Source organism: Schistocerca piceifrons, chromosome 8 (genome assembly GCF_021461385.2).
Source record: "Schistocerca piceifrons isolate TAMUIC-IGC-003096 chromosome 8, iqSchPice1.1, whole genome shotgun sequence".
NCBI classification, from domain to species: domain Eukaryota; kingdom Metazoa; phylum Arthropoda; class Insecta; order Orthoptera; family Acrididae; genus Schistocerca; species Schistocerca piceifrons.
This window is the reverse complement of record NC_060145.1, coordinates 78,773,156-78,796,688: the sequence shown is the minus strand read 5'-3', so window position 1 is coordinate 78,796,688 and position 23,533 is coordinate 78,773,156. Positions and strand designations below refer to the sequence as shown.

Below are 23,533 nucleotides of genomic sequence, written 5' to 3'. Positions count from 1 at the left end.
GGGTGAGAGTGTCACTGATATGATACGCGGGTTGGGGTGGCAGTCACTGAAACAGAGGAGGTTTTCTTTGCGGCGAGATCTATTTACGAAATTTTCATCACTAACTTTCTCTTCCGAATGCGAAAATATATTGTTGACACCCACCTACGTAGGGAGAAATGATCATCACAATAAAATAAGAGAAATCAGAGCTCGAACGGAAAGATTTAGGTGTTCCTTTTTCCCACGCGCCATTCGAGAGTGGAATGGTAGAAAAGTAGTACGAAAATGGTTTCATGAACCCTCTGCCAGGCACTTAAGTGTGAATTGCAGAGTAACCATGTAGATGTAGATGTAGTGTGTGAGTCTAGGGATCGATGACCTCAGCAGTTTGGTCCCTTAGGAATTCACACACAGTTGAACAGTTGAACAGTCTGCAACTTGTGGTGGAGTAAGAGCCAGAGGCAGTTTCCAACTGTACCGAAATTGGAACTGCATGTCATCTCTGACATATTGTGTGTCATGAGGGTGAACTTATTCGACCTGATAGGCCATGTGAAGTTTGACAATGCGAGCATGCGCTGTTGTGCCTGTGAGTCAAATTGTGCGGCCAGGCCAGTGAATGGGTGCGCCACACACTAAAAGCTGCCGGGATCTCAGGACTCTGAGAGGGAAGTTTCCCGCATTCTAATACTCAGACCGCCAGTCCGCGTAGTTTGCAAGTTTTCGTGGACGCGTCAGAATATTACAGCAGCCGCTGTGCGCCGCTCATTCCCACAACTCACCGCTTTCTGCTGCCGTCTGAATCAAGGTGAAGTATTGCTGCACCGGCCTAGGGTTGTTAAATGATATTCACAGCTCCCTGTTCTCCGTGAACCACAGTTCGTGACGCACTTGGTCGTAGCTGAGTTGGACCTCACAGTGGATTCATGTAAACGAAGTCAGATTGCGTTGTAAGAGGGATTAATTCAGAGGAGAATTTGTATAGTTTTCATCTCAATAAATGGTTTCCCAATCAAGCACTATTCCTTTTTTCTGATTTATGTTTGGCATTTCTTTAGTAATTCCGACGGCGTTCGCGCGGTGGTAGCACAGGTTCCCATCAGATCACTGTAGTCTTAACTGTCGGGCTCGGCTAGCACTTGGATGGGCGAGCATCCGGTCTGCCGAGCGCTGTTCGCAAGTGGGGTGCACTCAGCCCCTGTGAGGCAAACTGAGGAGCTACTTGATTGAGAAGTAGCGGCTCTGGTCTCGTAAACCGACATACGGCCGTGAGAATGGTGCATCCAGTGACGCCAGTGGGCCGAGGATGACACGGCGGCCGGTCGGTATCGTTTGACATTCATGGCCTGTTAGGGAGGAGTTTAGTTTAGTTTATTTTTTTTTTAGTCAGATTTATCAGCTCGATTTTAGCTATAGAAGGATGAAAAAAAACTTATTCTTTTTGTAAACTAAAATACGCCACTGTTCTCATTCATAATCCTCCAACCATTCACGGTTTTTATTTCATTGTGATGATACATGGATATACCAGCAGTTCAAAATTAAATCGTATTAAATTAGTTAATTTTATAATTAACTTAAGTTCTGGCCGCAAGGGATTAGCCGAGCGGTCTGAGGCGCTGCAGTCGTGGACTGTGCGGCTGGTCCCGGCGGAGGTTCGAGTCCTCCCTCGGGCATGGGTGTGTGTGTGTTTGTCCTTAGGATAATTTAGGTTAAGTAGTGTGTAAGCTTAGGGACTGATGACCCTTGCAGTTAAGTCCCATAAGATTTCGCACATACACACACCCAAGTTCTGGAAGTGACTGTAGACATAGGCAACAAAAGCGCCACGAGTAAATTCACAAATTTCATGTATAAAATGAAGGGTGTAGCTCACGATTTGAAGATTCTTGACAAAATAACACTTTTATTTACGTAAAGATAGTTAGATTTGTAATCACTTGGACGTATATTTATGATTAAAGCAAGTGAGCACTTGGAGTTGGCCACCCTTGGCCAGAATCTTGATTCAAGGCACTTTTGTATCGCAGTTTGTGCGCAATTTTGCGGAACGGGCGCTTGGTTTTCTTTTTTTCGAAGTGTGACTTTGGCGCACTGAGAATATTAGACTCGGTTTTGGACACTATGTATTGTATCTCTGTAACTTGTAGTATGTTGTAGCCGTTTTAGTTTAGTGTATGTATTGTCTGTGTCATCTATTTTGTTTCCCTTGTCTATGACTTCTGCGGTACTTCTTGTCTGATGTTGCGTCGTTGCTAACAGCGTTGTGCAAACTTTTATCAACCAAATCTGTTTATGGGGATGTGAACGACATGTTAGAGTAGGTTTTGTTTAATAGGCTTAGGCATGAATGTACATTATTTGAAAGGACGTTAGAATAGAGTGAGCTGTGGCGCGTGATACACTAATGTCGCCCAAAATGAACACGAGCCAGTCATTGATGCAGGCCGTGTGGGATTAGCCGAGCGGTCTGAGGCGCTGCAGTCATGGACTGAGCGGCTGATTCCGGCGGAGGTTCGAGTCCTCCCTGGGGCATGGGTGTGTGTGTTTGTCCTTAGGATGATTTAAGTTAACTAGTGTGTAAGCTTAGGGACTGACGACCTTAGAAGTTAAGTCCCATAAGATTTCACACACATTTGAACACACATTGATGCAGAACAAGATAGGACGGCGGAAGAAGTTCATTTAAATAATTCATGAGGGTATATTGTTCTGTCGTTGCAACTACAAAAATGTGTGATTTTTTTTTTGTTTTGCACCAGACGCGTTTTGCTTTATTGAACTAAAGCATCATCAGTGGTCTGTAATTATTCACATTTTGATTTGCTTTTAGATCGAAAACAGTTCGTTAAGATTAAGCTGATTTGACTTACGATGGCCGGCCAGGGTGGCCAAGCTGTTCTAGGCGCTTCAGTCCGGAACCGTGCGACCGCTATGATCGCAGGTTCGAATCCTGCCTCGGGCATGGAAGTGTTGTAAGTAGGCTGTTTAGGTTTTTTATTGGTAACGCCACCTCTGTATGAAAATCACTGGCTGTGCTGTGTGCAGTCTGTGGCTGCTTTGCATTGTTGTAATACTCGCCATTGTAGTGTTGGGCAGCGGCAGCTGGATGTGAACAGCGCGTAGCGTTGCGCAGTTGGAGGTGAGCCGCCAGCAGTGGTGGATGTGGGGAGAGAGATGGCGGAGTTTTGAAATTTGTCATGAACTGCTATATTTATATATGATGATATCAAGGTAAATACATTGTTTGTTCTCTATTAATATCTTTCATTTGCTAACTATCCCTATCAGTAGTTAGTGCCTTCCATAGTTTGAATCTTTTATTTAGCTGGCAGTAGTGGCGCTCGCTGTATTGCAGTAGCTTGAGCAGCGAAGATTTTTGTGACGTAAGTGATTTGTGAAAGGTATAGGTTAATGTTAGTCAGGGCCATTCTTTTGTAGGGAATTTTGAAAGTCAGATTGCGTTGCGCTAACAAAATATTGTGTGTCAGTTTAAGCACAGTCATGTACAATTTTTCAAAGGGGACGTTTCATATGTCGACCCTTAGCCGAGGATACCTCACTGGAATCTTCTGATTTTTTCTTGTAGTTTGTGTAATTAGTGTAGCTATTGTTTATTGCTAGCGCGTAATTGTAGAGAAAATCTCCTTTTTAGTTGCAGTCTTTCATTGTTGTACAGTAAAACAGTTGTGGCATGCATGTAGATTTGCACCAAGTATTTCACAGCTGCAATTAACTAGATATTATTTTCAGTGCTATGTTAATGTGTTCTCTTATTTTTGATCTTCAAATTGTGTTTTTCTGTGTTGTCGTGTGAAATACTGTGACAATAATGGCGTGTGAAAAACGTAATACTAGGCTCCAAAGTAAACTGAGAAATGAAAGTGAAAATGAAAGCAGTGTGTTGGCGCCACCGAGTAATGAATTAACTGATGTTCAAAGTAGTAATTTGGTAATTGTGCATAGGGAAATGGAGCGGGCTGCAAACAATGGTGTACACAGTGAAACAGGTAATGAACAGGGAAGCATTATCGATCGATCGGTCGGCAACAGCTCGCCTCAGGAATCCGAAATGACAGGACACAATTTCGCAAATACTGTAGATTCAGGTTTTGGGTCATCACCGTTTTCTCAAATAAGTCAAGACACATTTTCTGCTTGTCAAAATGTGAATGTTGCCGGTGCAAATGCACTGCCGAAAAGCGTAGAGAAACAGATTCCAGACACTAATACATTATTATTGCAATTAATGCAACAAATGGAAAAAAATCAGAGACAAATGGGACAAAATCTTAAAAAGTTAGACACAGTGGAACAAAATCTTAAAAAGTTAGACACAATGGAACAACATCAGAGACAAACACAGCAACAGTTAGACACAATGGAACAAAATCAGAGACAAACACAGGAAAAGCTTCAAAAGTTAGACACAGTGGAACAAAATCTTAAAAAGTTAGACTCATTGGAACAAACACTTGAACAAACACGTGAAGATTTAACTACTGAGTTACATAACATTGAATCGAAATGTCAAAAAGTCTGTAATGACGTAAAAACACAAATTTGTGAGCATTTTCAACCTATTTTTTCGCGGCATGAAAATGCATTACAGAATCACGAAGCAGCCATAAAAGAACTGCAAACCATTGTTCATGAAAATCATGAGACCTTGCAAGCTAAAATTGACTCAGTTGCATCTACCGATTCGGTTGCGCAACTTGCAAAAACTCAGGAAAACTTAAAGGACAGAGTAGATTCGATTTCAACACAAATGGACACTCTGAAACTTGGTTCAGAAAAACACACTGAGGAAATGTGTTCACTATCGGAGAAAGTAGCCGAACTTTCGGATCAGGTCACTAACTTATCTACAAAGGTAGATTATGATCTGAATGACACAAAACCTGTAGCCTTCACTGACACAGAAGAGTATGAACAAATTAGAAAATTCAAACAGAATCAAAATCAAATCAATACACAGTACAAAAGAGAAATCCGGGAAGTACAAGATCAGCTGACACAGGTAATACAAGAATTACATATTTCAGAGGATACTCGCGCCCCAATGCGGGAAGAGGGACACAGAAATACAGAACAGCCACAAAATAATAACACAAGGCATTTCGGAAGTTATGAAAGAAATTGGCAATGTGCACCGAATTTTGAGATGGAACGGCCGACACGACCTAACAATGACCGATATGCGACTCGGCGACATGATGATTTTGACTATAAGCTGTTCATTACTACACGTAAATTCAAAACATTTAAGAATTCTGGCAACGACATTCATCCACAAGCATGGCTCCATCAATTCTCGCATTGTTTTCCTCCCAACTGGTCGTTAGAACACAGATTAGAATTTATGTGTGGCTACTTGGAGAATGAACCAGCTGTAAGAATGCGGTCGGTAATTCACGATTGCCACAGTGAAGGAGAGTTTTACCATGCCTTCCTCTCAGCATATTGGTCTCAAGCCACACAAGACCGAGTAAAACATAGCATCATAATGATGAAACGTTTTGAACAATCTGAATTTTCCAGTCTTATGAAATATTTTGAAGACATGTTGCATAAGAATCAGTATCTTTCAAACCCATACAGCCCCTCAGAACTCATCCGCATTTGCTTAATCAAACTGCCTGAACATTTACGACATATTATTTTGGCAGGACGTTGCAAAGACGACATTGAAGCATTTCAGGGACTCTTACAAGAATTAGAAATTGACACTGACAATCGCAGAATGCGAAACCAGGAACACAACAATTACAGCTCACATCCGTCGCAATTCCGCGATGAAAGAAGTAATAACTTGACACGACAAGGCTATTCTCACAACACAAATCGTGACCAAAACAGACACCACCCATATGACAACCGTTGGCAGAGTAGTAATAACTACAGGGAAAGATCACCTCTCCGTGGTAATGACTATCACAGAGACAATAAGATAAACAGACAATATGGGAACCAAAATAAATACTATCAAGGAAGACAGAATAACTTTAGATGCAACGGACCAGCGCGCAGTTACGATTCAGGGAGAAATTCTCCACCATGTGATCGACAAGAAAGAAACTATGGAATCTACCGACATGACGACAGACGATATGATCGTAACGACAGACCTGAATTGCATCAGAACTGGCGGGATTCAACCAGGGTAGGGCCCTCTCGACAAGATGAATTTGTAGAAGTTAGGTCTCCAAATCCCTATAATGATGCACGCCAACAAAGGAACAGACAATGACTCGCACCGCAGGTAGCTGCGTGCGCCGGCTGGCTCAGGGAAAAATTATATAGACGCTAACCTTGAGAAAAAAATTCCAACATTCCTTACCGACGTACACCACATGATAATTGCGTTGAAGTTGAAACTCTGCGTACTAGGAAGAGTAAAGGTTTACACCACATTTCACATGTAAAACCGTTTATTGAAAGATAATCTGCTTTTTAACTTTGTCTTTGCCATAAAACTTTTCACTTCACATTTCTAGTATGCTTTGTCAGACTTAAGAAACTGTTAACATGCAACAATGTTTGAAGTTAAATATCCAGCCTAGAACCTAGGGAACATTTTTAAACAGAAATTACGAATGCATTGTTATAGTGAACAGACGACACAGTGTTGTATTTGTACATTCTTGCTTGTTAGATGCACGATTACGTAACGACTATAAGGCTCACATACTTAGAACATTTACCAGTACTGCTAATGAGATTTTAATGCAACATTTTGGTTTACTTGAAAATACATTCTGGATTTAAAGTACTTTATGTGAGATACCAGATGACACAGTGATTAGTTTATGTAACAGCTACACGATTTTTTCACGACGCTACTAATGAGTGACAATTTACAATGTTGCTTTTGCGGTATTTCTGTTGTATGTCTGCACAGTTTTATGTATTATTCTGGAAAGTAAAACATGTTTTAGTAGTAACTTTTGTGGTATAGCTACAATGAGACTGCCTTTTCTGTAGCACAACAATATGTTACAGCACAGTACTTTCATCATCACAACAATAAGCGTAATAACTAAGATATCTCTACGCAAAGCATTTCACTTTTGTTTATCATGAGGTAAGTATATTGACTTCTGCAGAACTTAGCTTTCAGAGGACGATAACTACGACACTTCCACAGAGATTATCTTACAACAAGGCGCACAGTTTAGCGCTACAGTACACGTATTTGAGTGATTAATTTTGTACTTAAAACATTTAGTTTTAAAGATTTTTGAATTACAAAGAAAGTTTTCCGTGATACATTTCATTCCATTGCTGTAATCTGTAACACCTGAGGGTATAATTACATTAATCCTCAGGGGGGTACACGCTTACTTTGTGTACCATGTGTGTGGCAACCACAAGGAACCCTAGCTAACATGGTATTTGCTTATAAAACTTTACACATCGGTACCATATTTCTCTAACACACAAATTACACAGCTATCTGATCATTTAACTGAGACAGACAAACGTTTTTACTACATCCGTGACAGATGTTTACGTAATTACACAGTTGGATAACTTCACACTTACGAAATTGTATTTTGTCTATACTTTGAGAAATGCTCACATTTTTCGGAACCATTGTGATACTATGAGAGCTTTGAGTGATGTATTTGGTATGAGATCATGATTTTTAAAGTACGTTTGAGGCAGATGACACTATTGAAATGAGCAGAGAATATTTTTTATGGTTTGAAATTATTGCAGAAAGCTACGACCTTTTTGAGATTTGACTGAGGTGTTATGATGTTATTTTTACGACGACGATGTGTATTATGCTGTTGAGGTATGTTTATGTCAATAAGATGATGCTACCATATATGAGGAATGTGATTACGTGTTTATATGTATATGAATAATGAATAGAAGTTAGGGACTCTTGACTTGTGAAACAGGATGTTGGAAACTAAGAATCGTACTTTAAGAGTTATGAAATGTGTGTAAATGCGTGAATGTATCACAATGCCGGCGAAATTTTTTTTTGGAGACTGTTATATTCATAGGATTTTGTTTCTACACATTTGCAACGTAAATTCTCGACCTGTGAAATTTTTATATGAGACTGTCACTGTAGCGGAAACTGCTGTTGTAAATATTTCCGTAAGAAAGTTAAGTGACCACCTGCACGTGCGTCGTCGGCACACCACTGTGTCAGACACCTGGAGAACAAGCCATTAGGGTGTGCCTTTTCGGAAGCACAGGTAGAAAAATAAAGGGGAGGCCATTATCCTCGCTATTGACATTTTCTTGTTGAAAGCATACTGTGGAGCTCGTAATTTATGATATTTACTGAAATGCCTAATGAAATGACGAGAAATATTTTTACATCTGCACACCTGATTACGACAAGCGTCTTTCTACGAGAGTTGAGAGAATTTCTACTAACTTATGAAATGTCACATGACTATTGAATGATATTTTTATGCTTTGGTTTGCGTAATTGCTTATTTCATTTGGCATTTGCTAATGTGAACACTTTCTGTCAACAGATCTATTAAATGATAATTTTGTAATCCACATTCTTTAAAAAAAGGAGCACTTGGAAAGGAAAGAACAATAAGAAGGGACTAGTAACAGTAACTGGACACATAATTTTCTTTTCAAGTACATGGTAATATTTTTTTTACAATAAGTTGTTGTGGTGCACCACTTTAATTACTTAGACATTAAGATGTGATTATACATTTCCCTTATCTGCATTGTTATCTTTAGTGTACTATTTTTTCTGCTTGAGCTATGTCATGTTTAGATATAAGCTGCTGTTTGCCAGGTATAGTGCTACTGAACTTTAATTTGTGTTACTCTGCTAAGCCAGATTTATTTTTTTGTTTGCTGCGCATTGCCTCATATTAGTTGTAATGTTGAATTGCTTGGTAATTTAGATTTACTGTAGCTTTCTTTGCGATTTTCCATTTTTTTTCATTGCTGTTTATATTAATTGTTTTATATGCTGCTGCATTGCCTCGTCCCTTAGTTTAGCATCTGAGCTCAGTAGATTTAAGTTACCTTAAGAGGGGGTAAACTACATAAGAAACTGACTACGGACAATAGGAAAAAAATGCATTGAGAAGTTATACGAAAAAAGTACAGAAATCAGGTATAGATAGGACTTTTGGGAATAATGATGAACCAAGGGAGATCTCCATGCAAAATACTGCAGTAAAACATACCCTGTCCTTTCCTTTTGTATTATTTTGCTATGTGTGTATGTACCATTGTGTATTTGTCTTTTTCCTGTCTTTAAGTGTTTAGCTAATAAGATTTATGTTGTAGAATTTTTCTAATACTATGTTATTTACTTTGTAAAGATGTTTAGACATTATTTACTCTGTTTTGTGTTAATGCTCATGTGTGAAGTTGATGTTTCGAAAGTTATTCTGATCTTTTATCTATGTACTCATGTCATAATTCCTGTAACACTGTTGTATATGTTTATTTCTATTCTTTTGTAAAACCTGTACTACAAATGTTTTCTGTATTGTTATGTTCTTTAATGATGTATTTTGTACCTTTGTAATTTTATTTTCATGTTGTAAATTTATAATTGTATAGACACCAGTTCTTCAAATTAAGTTACATTTCACTGCACATGTTTCTGTTGGTCATAGTATATGGACAATATGTAAGAAGTTGGGATTGATAGTGTTTGCGCGTGTGTTAATAATTCAGCAAGGGACTGGATAACAGCATTGCTGGTTCTAAGGACAATTCCAAAAACTTTGTGAGTGCACAAGTGGTGGTTATGGACTTGCTATATTATCCGCAAGACTCTTCAATGATGATTGTGCACCTGCACAGTCACAACAGATGGCGGCTGGCCATCTCTTCAAGAACTACAGTGGGTCTGCATCTTTGATGACCCACCAATACCATTATTTCTACAAGGACTACAGTGGGTCTACACCTTTGCTGACTCACCAATACCATTATTTCTACAAGGACTGCAGTGGGTCTGCACCTCTGGTGGCCCACCAATACCGTAATCTCTACCAGGACTACAGTGGGTCTGCTCTGTGATGACCTACCTACCAATACTCTTCAAAACTTCGAATGACTCTGCTGTGGGTTTGCTCTGTTGTGACCCATTACCTGTCAGCATGTCAAGAGTCAGCACTGTCTTTCTGATGGAAGGACACTACTTCTTCAAGACTGCATGGAAATCCACTACTTCTGTGTGCATTCTCTTTTACTGTTCAGACTTTGAAAAAAAAGAAAAACACTGTAATTTTACTGTGATGAATCAGGACTGTCTTTATAGACTGTGAGAAAATGTGAGCTTTTGACCAACATTGTATCAATAAGTGTGTGCATTTGATATCTTTGTTATTGTAATTATGAAAAATTTTATCAAATCATTATTGGCCACTGCCCAAAACAATTTGTAAAATTTTTTGTGGGGAGCATGGGGGCTATGTAAGTAGGCTGTTTAGGTTTTTTTATTGGTAACGCCACCTCTGTATGAAAATCACTGGCTGTGCTGTGTGCAGTCTGTGGCTGCTTTGCATTGTTGTAATACTCGCCATTGTAGTGTTGGGCAGCGGCAGCTGGATGTGAACAGCGCGTAGCGTTGCACAGTTGGAGGTGAGCCGCCAGCAGTGGTGGATGTGGGGAGAGAGATGGCGGAGTTTTGAAATTTGTCATGAACTGCTATATTTATATATGATGATATCAAGGTAAATACATTGTTTGTTCTCTATTAATATCTTTCATTTGCTAACTATCCCTATCAGTAGTTAGTGCCTTCCATAGTTTGAATCTTTTATTTAGCTGGCAGTAGTGGCGCTCGCTGTATTGCAGTAGCTTGAGCAGCGAAGATTTTTGTGACGTAAGTGATTTGTGAAAGGTATAGGTTAATGTTAGTCAGGGCCATTCTTTTGTAGGGAATTTTGAAAGTCAGATTGCGTTGCGCTAACAAAATATTGTGTGTCAGTTTAAGCACAGTCATGTACAATTTTTCAAAGGGGACGTTTCAGTGTGTGATGTCCTTAGGTTAGTTAGATTTAAGTAGCTCTAAGCTTTAGGGGACTGATGACCTCAGATGATAAATCCCATAGTGCTCAGAGGCATTTGAACCATTTTGTACTTATGATGATTTCCGCTTGACTTGTTTCTTGCATTGGTAAATGCTGTTTGCCAGCACATCGTCGTTTTTCTGCGTTAGACTCTGATAATTTTGGTCTAATTTTTAGTTTTTCTGCGGCACTATGCATTTCTTATGTCTTTCACGACACACTTTTATGCACACCACTGTATTCTGTTTGTTTTTGTACTTCGAAGCATGTGTTGCGGTTTGTGTTTTGTAGTGTTGGCAACATAACCTTTCCACTACTTTGTCTTTGAAAATGGCTCTGAGCACTATGGGACTTAACATCTGAGGTCATCAGCCCCCTAGAACTTAGAACTACTTAAACCTAACTAACGTAGGGACAGCACTCAGAGCCATGCCCGAGGCAGGATTCGAACCTGTGACCGTAGCAGCAGCGCGGTTCCGGACTGAAGCGCCTAGAACCGCTCGGCCACACCGGCCAGCTTTGTCTTTCACCTACAACTTCTTAAGATTAGATTACTGTAAGCTTGCAATTTTAACTGTATTTTTGTGTATTTATGTACTGTTAAGTCACCTTCTGGTCTAACTCACACTCCATTCGACTGTTATGTACTTGTGTCCACTTACCATGGTTTCTCCCTCCCCTAAAAAAAAAAAAAAAAAACAGCCCCTCCATCGATATCGATATCCCTTCCCTACGCTTACATTTATGATTTTCTATATTTGTGTTTGTGTAAACATTTGTTGCAAAAACACGGCACTAAAACGTATGCTATGGATTGTGCAGAGGACTATGGCGTTCCGTGGTGCAGCGCAGCCGTCCATATCACAAGGCGGCTGGCAGGCTTTACGTGTCTTAGAGAGAGCTTGGGTGCGGCTGCCAGCGTGACGTCACAGCAGGGGCGACGTCCCCGGACAAAAGACCAGCTGACCTGACGTCACCGCAGGGCTAGATCGGCAGCTGTGAGCTACAAGCGACCCACCCCCCCCCCCCCCCCTCCCACCCTGGAGCGACAGTGCAGGCTTCCAGCGGACGCGTTGACATTGGAGCAGCTCAAGGGCGACGGAGGCGTGGATGCAGTCCTGTTCGTCTCTTTCACTCGTGCCAATTGAGAGTGATAAGCAACCACAGGAATGCCTCGCCTGCAGCCAGCAGGTAACGGAGACTCGCCTCTGACGTCACATCACCACCTGGCACCACCACAGTCTGCGCAAGAGTATTTAGGGAGCCGATCTGAACACAACACCGCTGCTGACCAGAAAGCAGCGACTGGAGAGCGCCGAACCAATCGATTGACATCTCCGGACACCTGCCATGACACTGACAACCGCTACTGGAGGATTGTCTTCAACAAGGACAACCGTTTGTTATCTGCTGCAACATCTCTGGTCAGTCAATAGTCCAGATGCCTACGTGTTGCTGACATAGATGGAGACAGGTCCTTCCCCGAAACTGCTGCCACTACTGATTATGTTTAGCAACAAATCACCCACTACACCTGCCACATCCAACCTGTTAATACATCTTGACTGTAGTGCTGTGTTTATTTGTCCATCTAATGTTTAAGTTAGTTTTTGGACTCACTAAAGGCCCTTCAGAAGGAAGAAATAGGAGACTTAAAATATTTTTGTGTTTTTTAGTTCCTATTGTTGTGTGCCTTGCTGTATTTATTTTATTAGGTTAAAGGTAATCTTTTAAGGGACAACTCTATTTTTAGATGTGTACTGGGGTAAAAGGTCACTCTCATCTAAAATCTAAGATTGACAAAAGGTCACACAATAAAAATACACTAATAATGAAACCACCTGTTAAAATTGACACATGTATTTATTATGTCTCTGTCATTTGTGTAAAGTCTCACTATATTACACGTTTCATGTACATTTTGCTTATTTTGTGTTTACACCATTTGAGGCGGAGACTGCTCAATGCTCAAAGATATTGTATTGTAGTTAGGGAAAACAATCATCTCTGACCTCAACTTCGATGTGACTGGGTTAGATAAATGTCTCTATGATCTTTTAAACGTACGATCATTGTATTTACGTTCAGGGGTGTATGTCAAAGATGTGAGGGTCCACAGGAACTGACACCCAGAACAATCACAAAACTTTTGCAGGCATGCAGCAGTGAGTGTTTGTACGAACCCTAGTTGAATGAGCAAAAGAGGAGGTGTAGTTTTTGTTTTGGTTTTTGGTTGGCAAAGTCGGCCATCTGAAGTTTGACAATTCCAGCACGGGCTATCGTGCCTGTGAATCATATTGGTTGGCCAGACTAGCGTATGGGTGAACCTCACACTTTTTCAGGGCTCTGAGAGGGAAGTTTCCCGCTTTCTAATAATCAACTGCCAGTCCGTGTAGTTTGCAAGTTTTCGTGGACGCGTCAGGACATTACAGCTGCCGCAGTGCGCCGCTCATTGCCCACAGCCCGCCGCTTTCTGCTGCCATCTGAATCAAGGGGAAGTATTCCTGCAACGGCGTAGGGTTGTTAAATGATATTCACAGCTCCCTTTTCTCCGTGAACCATAGTTTGCGTGCACTTGGTCGTAGCTGATTCCATTTGAATAGAATTGGGCCTCACAGTGGATTCATGTAAGCAAAGTCAGATTCCCTTTTAAGGGGTATTAATTCAGGCGTGAATTTGTATATTTTCCACCCCAATAAATGCTTTGCCACTCAAACATCATCCTTTTTTTCTAATTTATGTTTCGCATTTTCTTAGTAAGTTTTATCAGCTCGACTATAGTTATGAAAGAATGAATAAAAACTTGTTATTATTTTTGAAAACTTAAATACGCCATTGTTCTCATTCGTACTCCTCCAAACATTCACGTTTTTTATTTTATTGTGGTAATACATGGATACAGCAGCAATTCAAAATTCAACCGTATTAAATTAATTAATTTGATAATCAATTTGTGTTCTGAAAGTGACTGCAGACATAGACAACAAAAGAGCCATTAGTAAGTTCACTAATTTCATATATAAAAATGAGGGCTGTAGCTCACTGTATGAAGATTGTTGAGGAGATAATACAGGGTGATTCAAAAAGAATACCACAACTTTAAAAATGTGTATTTAATGAAAGAAACATAATATAACCTTCTGTTATACATCATTACAAAGAGTATTTAAAAAGGTTTTTTTTTCACTCAAAAACAAGTTCAGAGATGTTCAATATGGCCCCCTCCAGACACTCGAGCAATATCAACCCGATACTCCTACTCGTTCCACACTCTCTGTAGCATATCAGGCGTAACAGTTTGGATAGCTGCTGTTATTTCTCGTTTCAAATCATCAATGGTGGCTGGGAGAGGTGGCCGAAACACCATATCCTTAACATACCCCCATAAGAAAAAATCGCAGGGGGTAAGATCAGGGCTTCTTGGAGGCCAGTGATGAAGTGCTCTGTCACGGGCTGGCTGGCGGCCGATCCATCGCCTCGGGTAGTTGACGTTCAGGTACGTTACGGACAGATAAGTGCCAATGTGGTGGCGCTCCATCCTGCTGAAATATGAATTGTTGTGCTTCTTGTTCGAGCTGAGGGAACAGCCAATTCTCTAACATCTCCAGAAACTGTAGTCCAGTTACAGTAGCACCTTCGAAGAAAAAGGGACCAAAAACTTTATTGGCTGAAATGGCACAGAAAACGTTCACCTTAGGCGAGTCACGTTCATACTGAGTTGTTTCCCGCGGATTCTCAGTGCCCCATATACAGACATTGTGACGGTTGACTTTCCCGTTAGTGTGGAAAGTTGCTTCATCACTAAACACAATCTTTGAAACGAAAGATTCATCTGTTTCCATTTGAGCAAGGATAAAATCACAGAAATCGATTCTTTTAATCTTATCAGCTGCAGACAGTGCTTGAACCAATTTCAGACGATAAGGTTTCATAAGTAACCTTTTTCGTAGGACTCTCCATACAGTTGATTGTGGAATTTGCAGCTCTCTGCTAGCTCTGCGAGTCGATTTTCCTCAATAACACAAAAAGCCTTCTGTTGAGCGGTCGCCATCTTAGCATCAACTGACGCTGACGCCTAGTCAACAGCGCCTCAAGCGAACAAATGTACAACTAAATGAAACGTTATAGCTCCCTTAATTCGCCGACAGATAGTGCTTAGCTCTGCCTTTTGTCGTTGCAGAGTTTTAAATTCCTAAAGTTGTGGTATTCTTTTTGAATCACCCTGTACTTTTGTTTAGGTAAAGATAATAACATTTAGCGACCACTTGTACAGTCCAGTACTTTCTTTAATGTCTTCTATCCACTTTCTATTTGTTTTCCTCTACGTTCGACCTACATCTACATGTTTACTCTGCAAATCAAACTTAAGTGCCTGGAAGACGGTTCTTCAAACCATCTTCAGACTGTTTCTCTACCTCGTGTTCTTCCGAACATTACAATTATTTTACAGTCTGTCTGCTGCTCTAATTATACTCCCAAAGTATCTGAATTCCATCTGCAGTATTTTGACCTTCAAATATATTTTTGGTGATATTTTTCTCTGCAACTGTTCTATTCTTTTCTTTTTCAGCCCACTCCTGAGACAAATCTTCAGCACATTTAATAGACCCTTATTTTTCTTCACTTTCACAAATGATAGCAATGCCGTCAGCGAATCGTATCACTGTAGAGACTAAAGAGTAAGGGCGGTAGACTACATCCCTGCCTCACACTCCTTTTAATCTGAGCACTTCGTTCTTGGTCTTCCAGTCTTATTCTTCCATTTTTTCTTGTACATATTATTATCCGTCTTTCCCTGTAGCTTATGCTTATTTTTTTCAGAATTTCGAACATTATTCACCATTCTACATCATCGAATGCATTTTCCACGTCGACGAATCCTAAGAATGCGTCTCGATTTTTATTCGGTCTTGTTTCCATTATCAACTGCAACATCAGAACTGCCTCTCTTGTGCCTTTGCCTTTCCTAAACCCAAATTGATCTACCAGATGATTTTCTTTTACGTCCTGTATATTATTCTAGCAGTAGTTGGCTCTTGCTATTTTTGGAATTGTGTGGATGATGTTTTTGTGGAAGTCTGATGCGTTCTACACACCAAAGTGAGTAATCGTTTTGTTGCCACTTCCCCCCAGTAATTTTACAAATTCTCATGGAATGTTATGAATCCCTTCTTTGAGCTCAAGTCTTCCAGAACTCTTAAATTCAAACTCCAATGCTGATTCTCTTGATCCCCTATCTTTCCAACGCCGACGCATATTTCTTTTCCTATTAAGACGATGGTTCAAAACAGAGTCCGGCCATCCTGATTTAGGTTTTACGTGATTTCCCTAAGTCACTTCAAGTGAATGCCGGGGTGGTTCTTGTGGTGTCACCGCCAGACACCACACTTGCTAGGTGGTAGCCTTTAAATCGGCCGCGGTCCATTAGTATACGCCGGACCCGCGTGCCGCCACTGTCAGTAATTGCAGACCGAGCGCCACCACACGGCAGGTCTAGAGAGACGTCCTGGCACTCGCCCCAGTTGTACAGCCGACGTTCATAGCAATGGTTCACTGACAAATACGCTCTCATGTGCCGAGACGATAGTTAGCATAGCCTTCAGCTACATTTGCTACGACCTAGCAAGGCGCCGTATTCAATTGATAATTAATATTATGAAGCATGTACCGTAACGAGAGATGTTCTACAATTGTGGATTAAAGTTAAGTATTCTACCAGTTACCTCCTGTTTTGCTAGTCTTATTTCTCTGACCTGTTCCAGACCTAACGCCAGTCAGCGTGTAATTAAACGCGTGCATTTCGGCCTCCTCTAGAAAAACAGTGTTGGCTCTTCTGCCAACACTACAGTTCTTTTGAAAGAGACCGGACGATTGCCTTCCCCATCCTTTCGTCATCCGAGCTTGTGCTCCGTCTCTAATGACCTCGTTGTCGACGGGACGTTAAACGCTAATCTTCTCCTCCTCCTCCTCCTTTCTGTTACGTCATTAGACAATTACTCACCCTCACAGAAGCCTTCAGCGTACTCTTCCCAACTATCCGCTCTCTCCTCTGCGTTTAACAACGGAATTCCCATCACGCTCGTAATGCTACCCCCAATCTTTTAATTTCACTGAAATTTGTTTTGACTTTTCCGTATGCGAAATCAGTCCTTACGACGATTACTTCTTTTTCAAATTCTTCATATTTCTCTTGCAACCATTTCACCCTAGCCTTCCCCGCTTCCTATATGGTGACAAATATCGAACAATATGGAAGGAAACGCAAATTAGTTACAAACTATGGCGTGCACGCACTTTATTCAACATGTGACCGTCACTACAGATATTCAGGTTATGACATGTTCGATATGCCTGTAATCATTGGCGATGATGTGGCGCATACGAATAGCCAAATTCCGCATGGCCTGCTGAAGTGTCGGAACATCGATGCTGATGGCTGTTTTAAACACACCAATGGTTTTGGGGATATTGCTGTACACCTTGTCTTTAATATAGCCCCACAAGAAGGAGTCACACGTGTTCAGAACTGGAGAATATTGCGGCTAATTGAGGCTCATTCCAGTGGCCTTTGGGCACTCCAGGACCAGAATGCGGTTTCCAGAGTGCTCGTCCAGGACATCAGGCACTCTCCTGCTTCGATGGGGTCGAGTTCCGTCTCGCATGAACCACATCTTGTCGAAGTCTGGGTCACTTGGGGAACGGGGATGAATTCATCTTGCAAAACCTTCACATACCTTTCGGTAGCCGCCGTACTATCAAGCAATATCGCAAAGATTGTTCCGTGACTGGACATGGCACACCACACATTGCACGTTGAGCGTGAAGAGACTTCCCTATCGCGAAGTGCGAATTCTCAGTCCCACAAATGCGTCAGTTTTGCTTATTGACGAACTCGTCCAAATGAAAGTGGGCTTCGCCGCTAAGCAAAATCATACAGCCCGTATTAATTCCCATAATGCCCCACGACATACCATGTAGTTTTAACGTCCTAACGCGAAGCGTTCAGAAGTTATGAGGATTTTATTTCATATAGTTCAATAATCGTCACCCCGTGTTTATTTCATTCCGAAGTGACCCATACTGCTCTATTACTTTCTTCCTCGGAACATATTTGTACTTCTTGCTTTCGTCCAACAATTTAAGTACTTCTTCTGTTGCTGAATTTTTCTTCGCAGTTACCCTCCTTCTGCCTACGTTTATATTCCAACATGTCTGATTGCTCTTTTTAGATACACACGCTTCTCTTCAACAACAGCAGTTAATGTATAAATATTTATTAATTTAGTTGCAACGGGGTCCACAGTTGTAATAATCTTCTTCAAGGAATTAACTTCCTGGAGTGATTGTTTATCATTTCCATGTTGTTTCTTATTTTATGGTTCAGCAGTATAGCCATTTTCAAGCAACTGCATACACGTCAGAAAAACGTAGTTACAATACAAAGCAGTCGTTGGCAATAGTCACCAGAATAAAAGTAAACTAAAAAGAGAAGAGCAAGTGCAATTACAGCAGCCGAAGAGCTTATATGACTGTAACGTATACAGTTAACGGGTTAAACATAGTAAGTGCCCTTTTCATTCTGATTTTAGTCCGAATTTATTCTGGTGGCTCTAACAAATGGTTGTTTTGTGCTCTGTTTTCTACTTTTGTTCTCATATGCTTGAAAACTGCTACACAGATACAAAGCAAAAATGAAATAGTAACGAAAAATAGCCACTGTAGAGAACTTATTTTTTTCAAGTAATTTAAAATATTAGTACCATGGATGCAATTGCCACAATCCTTCTTTCCACGAACAATACGAGACTGGAATAGAAGGGAGAACCGATAGAGGTACTCAAGGTACCCTCCGCCACACACCGTCAGGTGGCTTGCGGAGTATGGATGTAGATGTAGATTACAGCGGACTGCCTGTGGGTCTACTGTAAATGGCCAAATCCTCAGTTTTATCCAATGTTCTTGTACAATATGATGTGGCACCATACCAAGACAACTTTTGTTAACTGCCTCTGGGTATGGAAGCCTACTCAATTATAATGAAAAGACTCGTCATGTTTCTTCTGTTTTATTGAGTGAAAAGTAAAACATTTTCTCGTCCATTCCGTTACATACATGTATCACTAGAAATTGCAAATTTTCCAGTAACGCTGTACATATAAATAAAAAAATTAACTGGGAGATCATATAGGGTCAACAACGGAACACAGAAAGGCTGACTGAAAGTCTACTGATAAGGCAATGTTTTTCGGACGGTCGGTAACACAGTCGTGTAGTGGGTAGTGGATGGGAGTGAGGGTAAGGTAAACGGTTCTTTTCCCCACTGCCCCTCTTGGTACTCCCAGGCTACAGTTTTGCAGGTAAAGGCACTGTAGATGATAAAAAAATTGTCAGGTTTCGTATGTTCAGCAAGTTATTTGCTAATGTGCTGCTTTGTATGGCACGTTCGTCAAACAGAGACATTGTTCGACATGTTTAAGAGAAATTTTGATTGACGACTGATCTGATAACACTTTCACTTGTTAAACAAAAACCAGCTGCTTGCGAAACTTCGACGACGACGGACCGTACGAATGTTGATGTTTCTCCATCCATTTTGAGCGAATATGAATTTTTATTGCCGTTTATCTCTTTGTTTCAACCACAACCAAACCAACACCAGACCAGGTAGACTTGACATATTGACTGATGGAAGTGTGGAGCGGGTAAAAAAAAAAATCACATGAATTCAGCGAAAAGACTCAGTAGTGAGTTACAAACTGCTACAAACAGTTGATCTATCACAATGGCTTTTGGAAACTGAGACCAAAGGGTTATGTGCACAAATGAGAAGCTCAGGCAACACTACCAAAATGGTAGACAGGTTGCGTCTTTCTCATCCAAAAAATACACAGGAAGATGAAAAACAAAAATCAGTATTCTATATGCTGGAATAAATTTCCACACAGCTGTGTCTTTTTCTTTCTTTTTTTTCAGTGTGAGAGCGAATAATTGTAACACGTAATTAAAAGTTTGACTGTTCATTCGGAGAAAGTTGATGTAATCATCAGGTTCTGAATAGCTCAACTAACAAATTTTCGTGGCTACGTTCACCTGTCAGTCTAAAACTTTCCTTGTACCAGAGTCTTGTTTTTTTTTTTTCTTCTTTATTGATAGTGCTAAAGGCAACGCAAGAAAAGCGTTGTCTTCATTGGTAGCCATTCCCACTACTGTCAAAATAATACGCGGCGAGGTACTACGTCAGAGCTGCTTCAGAAGTGAGGTTAAGTTTTAGAAACTTGATTTGAGCATCTGCATGTTTGTTTGACAATCACGGAAATGAAGATAGGGAATGTGAGAAGAAATGTGTCTTACATGAAATGTACTCGCATTTGCGAACATGGACAAACATTAGCTATATAAGACGGCCGTGGTAGCCGAGCGGTTCTAGGCGCTTCAGTCTGGAACCGCGTGACCACTACGGTCGCAGGTTCGAATCCTGCCTCTGGCATGGATGTGTGTGATGTCCTTAGGAAAGTTAGGTTTAAGTAGTTCTAAGTTCTAGGGGACTGATGACCTCAGATGTTAAGTCCCATAGTGCTCAGAGCCATTTGAATTCAGCTATTTAATGGAATGAAGACAAATATCCCTGCCAGTCCTCAGCTTATTGTTGGCTGTCCCTTACCATTTGGCTGCCTGTACACGACTCACGACCAGGCCTAAACTTCCATATGTCGTCAGTCACGCGTCCACAACCTGTACTCGTACCTGCATTATGTATATTCCCGTACAGCGAGACATGTTACGTGAAAGTTGCATGTTCCAAGGAACTTGGCATCGTATTCCGGAATAACAAAGGTATAATATTGTAGAAATCTGTTCGTTTGCTGCGGCTCTTAAGCCTAGTATACACTACGACATTGGGTTGCGCCACTCGTTACGTGGAATGAGTTGCACGCAAATGGTTTCGTATTTGACTGTAGACACGGCGAAACCAGTATGTACTTCAGTTTCGTCGTTTTGTGGGTCCCTGAGTCGTGTCTGAAATGAAAGTTTTGGCAGCTGCACGTCGCACGAGATGTGATGGAGTTACAGTTTGTTGCGTGGAATCGGTGCATAAGAAAAAAATAAGAAACGTGTTTCGATTCGTGACTGGACGAAGAAAAAGGTCACCTCGGTTGCTTAGCATCCTTGCTGAAATAATTTATAACGGAAGATGCCAGAAGTACTTTTAATTATCTTAGAATGTCACCAGAACTGTTCACGTTCTTCTACATAGAGTTAACTATGCGATAAAGAATAAAGGTACTGTAATGCGTGAAACACTGTCGCCAGAACTGAAATTATGTGCCGGTCGCGGTGGCCGAGCGATTCAAGGCGCTTCAGTCTAGAACCGCGCGACCGTTCCGGTCGCAGGTTCGAATCCTGCCTCGGGCATGGATGTGTGTGATGTCCTTAGATTAGTTAGGTTTAAGTAGTTCTAAGTTCTAGGGGAATGATGACCTCAGAAGTTCAGTCGCATAGTGCTCAGAGCCTTTTTTTTTTTAATTATGTATCATTGCGTGCATTACAATCGAGAACACTCAGCATGCTATAAGATACGGTTTTAGTTGGTGATGACGCTATTTCATTAACACCAATAATTATTAACATTAACAGTAATAATTATTAGCATGAGCAACAATAATTATTCGAAGCAGGCCGCATTAAGAAGAGAATGGTTTGCAAACTACTCTCTTGAAGACAGATCTGTACAATGGCAATATTTCAAAATTCTAACATATGTGAATGTGGAGCACTGCAACGACGTTTTAAATAGATGAATATTGAATAAAGAATGCAGCTTCTTGAATTTGTATAGCCTTCCCACCTGTCAACAATATTCCTTAACAAAGAGTTGGCCAACTCGTACGATGTGATTTTAGTCTTGTCGGCGAGTGCATTGCCACAGCTACAAATACACTCGCTTGTATTTTTCTTAATTCAGTTGCATATGTGCTCCTAACTCAATAAATTTTGCCCTGCAGCTCAGATATTGTCAAACCATCTGTTGTGTCCACAGTTCCGTGTAGTCAGCGCGTACACATCTTTCCCAATAGAGCGCGCCCCGCTAAGCACAACAGTGCAGGCGCAGCGCTCGTCCATCTCCGCACTACGAGATGGCGCTGTCTTAGAGACGGACCAAATTCTGCTTCCGGCGATCCGTGTATTAATACGCCTCGCAGCCAATGAGATTGCTGCTAACATAGAACCTTTTCTCCTCGCGGATCACACTAGTGCAGTGATACCTTAATGCGCGAGGTATTATGACGAGTGTACAGACCTCCGATTAGTCGGTCTGCATTAGTCTGCATTTGTATGCACCAGACTGTACCAGTCTGCATTAGTCTGTACCAGACTATAGTCAAGTTTCAGTCTGCACCTAATAAGATTATCATGTTCCTGTACATATCCATGAAGATAAACGTATAGACACTTTGTCAAGTATCAGAGATATGTGAGAATAAGATTACCGTACCTAGACCAAAGGAACTTCAGATTGTCAATTGTAAACAGCATCCAGAATCAAGTTACGTAATATCTGTTTTTTATTATTTTAATAAATGTGTGTGAAAATTAAACAAGTTCCATTTAAAGTTGGTCACCGTCAATCTGCTACTCTAAGCGTGTAAGTGGCATTTCTATCGTCTGATCTAACGGCAGAAGATAAACACGCCACGATAGGACCACGAGATATATTGCTTACACTCGCCTACTTCGTTAGAGCGACAGGTCAAATGTATGTATGTATGTACCGAAGGTCTTACAGTACGCACACCACACCATCTATGTTATGATCGTACATGACGGTCTATGCGGCAGCAATATGTTGTTTATTTTTGTAATCAGCAACACTGAAATGCCACAAACAGGCAAAGCATAGATATCGAAAAAGCGAACATTATTATTCTCCGTTTCCCACTTCATGTTTCAGTTTGTCTGTACTCTACGAACACACATAACCTCAAACTCACACAACTAGTGTCGCCAAAGTTGGAACACGCCGAAAGTGTTTAGTTTCACCAACGAGTTGCGCAAACGCGCGGCGCGCATGCGCCGTCGCCGGTAGCGCAGTTGCCCGCAACCTAGTGTCGTCGTGTAAACTAGGCTTTAGACACGCAGAGTGAGACAGGTGCTGAACTCACCCCGGTTTGCCTGCACTGAGACGAATAGGAGGAGCGCCGCGCAGAGGTAGGTTGCGCCCTTCATGGCGGCCGCCGTGCTGCGCATCTGATGACGTAGCGTCCTCACATCGACGCCGACGCCCTATATATATGTATGCCGCACCGACGCCCCTCCACGTCGCCCCGACTGACGCGGGTCGCCACGAGGGGACGGTTGTCCTCTGTCCTCTGTCCTCTGTCTAATTACAAATACGACGTAGTGTTTCCAAATATCTTACGTCCAGATCTCCTCATTGCTCTTTGTTTCTTTTCCGGGAACTTACAGTACTCAAAGGGGGACGGATTTGAGTACCTGTCCGATACTGCTGTGTACAGCGAGGT

General features: G+C 41.2%; 1 long non-coding RNA gene across 1 annotated transcript in view; it reads right to left on the bottom strand.

Annotated features, from left to right (window-relative positions):
- Positions 1 to 23,261, bottom strand: part of LOC124712517 — a 64,815-nt gene extending 41,554 nt beyond the window's left edge. The window contains exon 1 of the long non-coding RNA XR_007005585.1: positions 23,174 to 23,261. This is a non-coding gene — a long non-coding RNA (uncharacterized LOC124712517). The remainder of the gene's footprint in view (positions 1 to 23,173) is intronic.
- Between the last annotated feature and the right edge of the window lie 272 nt (positions 23,262 to 23,533).